General features: G+C 32.5%; 1 long non-coding RNA gene across 1 annotated transcript; it reads right to left on the reverse strand.

The window, feature by feature from the left end:
* Positions 1 to 865: 865 nt before the first annotated feature.
* Positions 866 to 6,141, reverse strand: LOC147076845 (uncharacterized). Its single transcript, XR_015069718.1, has 3 exons — positions 5,910 to 6,141; positions 3,521 to 3,625; positions 866 to 3,030 (listed from the first exon to the last, which is right to left on the reverse strand). It is a non-coding gene; the product is annotated as an uncharacterized LOC147076845 (long non-coding RNA).
* Between the last annotated feature and the right edge of the window lie 430 nt (positions 6,142 to 6,571).

Here is a 6,571-nt window from a genome sequence, read left to right on the forward strand (position 1 = left end):
GTGTTTTCCTTTTTCTGAAGAAAGGGAAAATGTGGACAAAATACGATTGGATAAGTTGGATATATTCAATAGGATACAAGATCGGAGAAGACAAAACATTCAATTGATCGTTCAAAAGTTTTGAATTAGATATATGTACACAAATACCTATTAATTTTTAGAATTAAATGTTTTTCCAACATAATATAGTTCCATTCAAGTGTAGTATTTTAAAATGATTCACAAGAATCGCATATATAAGTCATTTTACCACTATGAAGCATTTTATGATTTCTTAAACTAGAGGAATATTTACATTTGTAATCACATAGATTGCAATTGAAAGGCCTTTCACCATTATGGACCATTTTATGATTCCTTAAACTAGCGAAATATTTACATTTATAATCGCATAACTCGCATTTGAAAGGGCTTTCACCACGATGATACATTTTATGTATTTTTAGGTTACTCTTATTTATAGTTGTAAAATTGCATGAATTTCATTTGAGAGGGTTTTGAAGTAAATGAACGATTTTATGTTTTTTTAAGTGAATAGATATCACAGTTTTGTTATCACACGAATCGCAAATGAAAGGCTTTTTACTACTATGTACCATTTTACAAGTATGTTTCTTTAAGCTAATGGCATGATTACATGTGTAATCACATGAAATGCATTTGAAGGGCTTTTCAACCACTACGAACCATTTTATGTTTTTTTAAGTGATCAAATCTCACAGTTTTGTATTTACAACGCATTTGAAAGGCTTTTCACTACTATGAACCATTTTATGTAATTTTAACATTGAAGATGTTACAGTTTTGTAATCACAAGAATCGCAAAGATAAGGCTTTTCATTTTTTTTTCTTTTTTTCTTTATTTGGAAGCAATTGAGCTCTTCTCTGAATGGAAGTCTATTCTGCTTTACAATGATTTACAAAAGTATACATACATTTTTTTTAACTACAGGCATAAATAGTAACATTATTATAATACAGAATTACATTTTTGTTACACTATATACTAGACATTTACGTTACATTTTTGGAGAAATTCATGTACAATTTTCATAACTGAAATATTTGGTTTTGCCAGGAACGAATTAATCGTAAAAGGAGGGTATAACCTATTTATTCATTAACACCTCTCTCCTAGTCATAGGCATCACATTGCCAGACAATGTGGTTAAGATCTTGAGTGGGATGTCCACACTGACACTGAGGGTTATCCACCACTTTAATTTTGTACAATGATTCGTTGAGACTGTAATGCCCTGTCCTGCTTCTAGCTATTGTCACTATTACATCTCGCTTTATTTTACAATGTTTACTAAACCAAGTTTTAGGAGATCTGCTATAATAGTTTTGATAGTAGTGTGTTCCCTTTTCTTTCTCAAGATTTTCTAAATATTCACCGTTATTTTCTTTCATTGTTTGTTTAAACTGGGCTTTAAAATCTGTGTATGGAATTCTTATATTTTCTGATGGGTATTTTACAGATTTTTTTGCCAATTGATCAGCAATTTCATTGCCATTAATTCCTTTATGTGCTGGAATCCAGTTACTATTGCTAAATTTGGAAATGTTGGTTCTAATATTAAGAATATAGTCATTAGTTTTGATGCTGAAATTTGGATTTTCGAGCGAGTGAATCAGATTTAAGGAGTCAGGGAAAATGTTGATATTTTTATTTTTGTAATTAAGTGCAATTTTAGTGGCTTTGCATAAGGCTAAGCACTCTGCTGTATAGATGGAAGTGAATTTGTGGACACTTTTGCTAACCGACGTGTTGGATTGGGGGGCTTTTCATTATTATGAACCATTTTATGTTTCTTTAGGTCAACGACGTGATTACTTTTGTAATCATACGAATCGCATTTGAAAGGCTTTGCACCACTATGAACCATTATATGTATTTTTATTGAATTAAATGTCACAGATTTGTAATCACAAGAATCGTAAAGATAAGGCTTTTTATTATTAATTATGAACCATTTTATGTTTCTTTAAGCTAGCGGCGTAATTACTTTTGTATTCACATGAATCGCATTTGAAAGGCTTTTCACCAGTATGAACCATTTTATGTGTTTTTAAATTATCGAATCTGCCCGTTTTGTAATCACACGATTCGCATTTGAAAGGTTTTTCACCAGTATGAACAATTTTATGTCTTCTTAATTGATTAGATGTCACAGTTTTATAATCACATGAATCGCATTTAAAAGACTTTTCACCACTATGATCCATTTTATGTAATTTTAACGAAGTAGATGTCGAGGTTTTGTAATCACAAGAATCGCAAGTAAAAGGCTTTTCACCACTATGAATCATTTTATGTAACCTTAAACGAAAGGAATTATTACATCTGTAATCACAAGAATCGCATTTGAAAGGCTTTTCACCACTATGAACCATTTTATGTTTATTTATCGAACTAGAAAACATGGTTTTGTAATCACAAGAATCGCAACTGAAACGCTTTTCATCAATATGAACCATTTTATGTATTTTTAACTTACTAGATGTCACAGTTTTGTAATCACAAGAATCGCAAGTGAAAGGTTTTTCACCACTATGAACCATTTTATGTAATCTTAAACTAACGGAATGATTACACCTGTAATCACAAGAATCGCATTTAAAAGGCTTTTCACCACTATGAACAATTTTATGTGCCTTTAGGTTAGCGGATAGATTACATCTGAAATCACATGAATCACATGTAATAGGCTTTTTATCACTATGAACGATTTTATGTATTTCAGAGTTGCTGAAAACGGATTTCATGATTTGACATTTATTTTTATAGTTACTATTTGAAGAAATGTCATGCAACTTCCTGTGGTCAAATAAAATGGTTTTCGATGAAAAAAAAGCAAAACACACACCACATACAAAATTCTTTTTATAAAATTTAGCTCTATTCAACACCAGACAGACTTCTTTAACAGTTGCAAGGGCAATTTCCCTTTTAATATCATTTTCGTGGATCTCGATTTCTTCATACGGCAGAACGGACTGAATCTCAGACATGTTGGGTTGGGTATTCTGAAATTCATGCAATTTAATTTTACGGCGATTTCTTGGGATATTACTACAGATTATCCATTATTTTGAATACTAGTTTCTCGTTCATATTTCAGTATTATTGGCATCTCCCGAATATCAATTAAAACATGTTTGTTAACATAAAAGTTACGACTGCTTTCATGGGAAAGAATTTGAAACAGTTAAACAAATAATTGAACCCAGTACAAAATTAAATCTGATAATATCACGTCTGTAGGATTTCGAATCCATTTAGTACTTGTCTGAATCATCGGACCGAAATTTCTAAAGAAGCATACGTGATATTGATTTCAATAGGTACCAGTTAGGATTTTAGTGAACACAGCAAACCACAAGGCGGTACAAAAACATAGGCTATAATTTGATTCGTACTGGGTTCACGGCGTTAAAAATAAAATACTGAATATCCAAGACCCCATGAATATAAACCCCAAAAGTATATGTGTGTATGTACAAGCAATCGATATACCTGCTTAACGGAACTGTATTCTGAGTAAGAACAACCAGGTAGCGAATCTTCATAGCTTAAAGGACGCATTGTGTTTTGAACAAATTCGGCATTGAAGTCATCTTGCTGAAAAGAGTTACAATAATAATATTAATGGTATTAATAAAGAGGTTAGATAATTAAACACAGGGGGAGAACGATAATTATAAATACATTATAGATTATAATCAATAATGTTATAACAGAGAATGCACATTATTATTCTGTAGCCATTGTTGTACTACTTTGAATTTATTCGGCACTGACACTGGGGTTAATTATTTTTTTGAGCACATTACCGGGATTAACACTGAATCACTTTATTAGGTTTGCGGTTCGCTTTCTGAGTGGTTATATAAATTATTATTAACACAATAACATAAAGGGATTCACTGGTTTATAATATTGAGACAAGCTTGGATTTGCATTTCGCGTTGAGAAGAGCCGGCCGGACTACGCCGAGCGCGTGGCCTAGGCACGTTGCAATTTCGCGGGAGAATTTGCACTCTGTTTTAAAATATTACTCAGAGGGGATTTTTTTTACCTCGGTATGCGGAGTAAAAGGAAATCACTAGACAAACTTTCGAAAATATCACGCTAATTTTTGGCCCAGAATCTTCATGGATATTTTTATATATAGTTGTTTCTGGGTTCGAAGACACGCTGGGTGAGCGCATTTCGTTTGCGGAGTATATTTTATTTTATTTTATAATATTTATCGGGGGGTTGCCAACTTTTGCAGGCAGGACTGGTCGTTTAACGTTGTCCTTAAATTTGTGGTTAGTTTACTGATTTGCCAAAAGCCTCAGTGATTCCATCAGTAACCGATTAATGTATTTATATTTTTCGAAAAAAATCGAGGTGTTTTATTTGTAAGAAAATACATAAAACTTAACATCAATTGACAAAACACTGTGCGCGTCCCAATCAGCCTAATTAAAAAACACTACAATGGATATATATAATTTGAAAAAGCCTCAGACAGCATATGACACCTACAAGAAAAATACTTTATGGAAACAAATACGACGCCCGACGGGAATTCTAGCAAAAAATCACCAAAAGAGAAAAATGCATTTTTCTTCATGGTAAGTTGACACGAGGTAGTAATTACGCCCACGATGGCCGCTTGGCTTAAGCGCTGGACTATAATGCCGTGAGTCCCAGGTTCGAATCCTGGGTCTGGCAAGTACACATATTGTTTTTCAATTTGTGTGTGTGTCAGGGTGTGGACCTAATAGGTTGAGCAAGTGGCTGACATCCATTTCTCGTAAAAAAACAAAATCTGTCATACAAACCTCTACTCTGTGGAGGCCCATTTATAATCCTATTAGGATCGGTCATTGTCGAAAGAAAAAAAAGTAATTACTATAATTTAGAGAAAATCAATTTAGTATATTGAAAACCAAACGGCCGACTTGCCAAATTAGTAAGATAAAAACCTGATTTCCATATTCATCGTTACTTATTATTAACAACGGAACATATTATATTCGCACATATTGTTGTTGTTGGTCGTAATCACGATGCAATAATTTAAAGCTACACACGAAATATATCGTTTTGAGGTTATGGTAGTGACAAAAAGAAAAGTGGTTTTAAGCTGCCGAGGGGAAAGAGTCATGACCTACCTGACTATTTGAAACCTGTACAGTCCATAACATATTACCTGAGACTGCAAATTATACAACTATTCAATAGATGGACAACGTGTTGTTTAAAAATAAAACAACATTTAAATTACTTATCTATATTAATTATTACTTATAAAACTGCCAATATTTTGTATTCTACCTCGGATGGTCATGTGAATTTGGACTGACAAACACTGATCCTTATTATGTTTGCAAACGAGATAATTTGACGCGTGTTCTCGGTTACTTATTGACATGCCGATATAATTCAGTTCAAGTTAGACACAATTAAAAAAATAGTTCATTGTTTTGGCGATCAAATCTGCCGTTCTAAAAGTATTCCAGTGATACCATCAAGAATGCTTAGCGCTATAATAAAACTAGCATAATTAGCGAAACTTTTTACATGACCGTGCCAAAATACTTAAACTAAAAATGTTTTAAATAATGGGTACAATGATAATATAAGTGCATTTACAAGTAGAAGACATGACGTTTCATAACTATTAAAAGAAAATGATCGTTCATCACATACATATATCATCACTATAATGATGACTACGTAGGAAATTGATTTCATATATAATTCTTTCAAATTTCAACAGAACTTTGGCGAGTGTCACATGAGGTACGCGTAACATAGATTCGCCATCGCTGTTAGTCAGTGATAATCAGTAAAATGAGATGCGTACGTAACAAAATTTCATTCAGAAAATAAAGCGTTTTTAAAAACTAACCTCAAAACCCCGACTGTCATCGTCGACAGTCTCTTGCTTTATGTATCTGTCCGGAGTGTTTGGACGAATTGTGGGAGCTTTTAACAAATGCATAATGTCAGGACATGAATCACTCTCGTCTTGTTCACGTTTTATATATGTATTTGATGCGTAAACGGAACAGAGATTAACTGCCTTATGAAATGGAGTGTTCGGAAAGGAAAATAGATAATGTTAAGAACCCGGCTTTACCATAGACAAAGATAATTCAGAAGTATTGCCAGATTTGCTGAGAATCAACATTTTTCCCTAAAATTGAAAAGAAATAATGAAATCCTTCTCTTGTCTAAATTATCACTAATAATTAATATTGTATACCTAACTAATGTTTTTAATCTAGTTATTACGTTATATTATCTCGAGATTAAACACAAAGAGTTAAAGTTAAGTTAAAGAGATAATCATTGTTCCCTGATCGCCAATTAGTAGGTACTTACTCTGTTTTGCTTAAGGTAGGTCAAAATGGAGCTTTTTTGGTATTTTTAAAGCGTGAATCTGAACATTCCGTAAAGGTTGTAGATACTCTATTTTTTATAATTTTGAAGCCTTATTATCCTTTATATTTATTCTAAACATTTCATGACTGCATTAAGTATTTGTATTAAGTACATAAAATAGTATTA

The sequence above is a fragment of the Rhyacophila brunnea genome, unplaced genomic scaffold (genome assembly GCF_057557595.1).
Source record: "Rhyacophila brunnea isolate RB1 unplaced genomic scaffold, BYU_Rbru_1.0 scaffold_13, whole genome shotgun sequence".
Classification (NCBI taxonomy): Eukaryota; Metazoa; Arthropoda; class Insecta; order Trichoptera; family Rhyacophilidae; genus Rhyacophila; species Rhyacophila brunnea.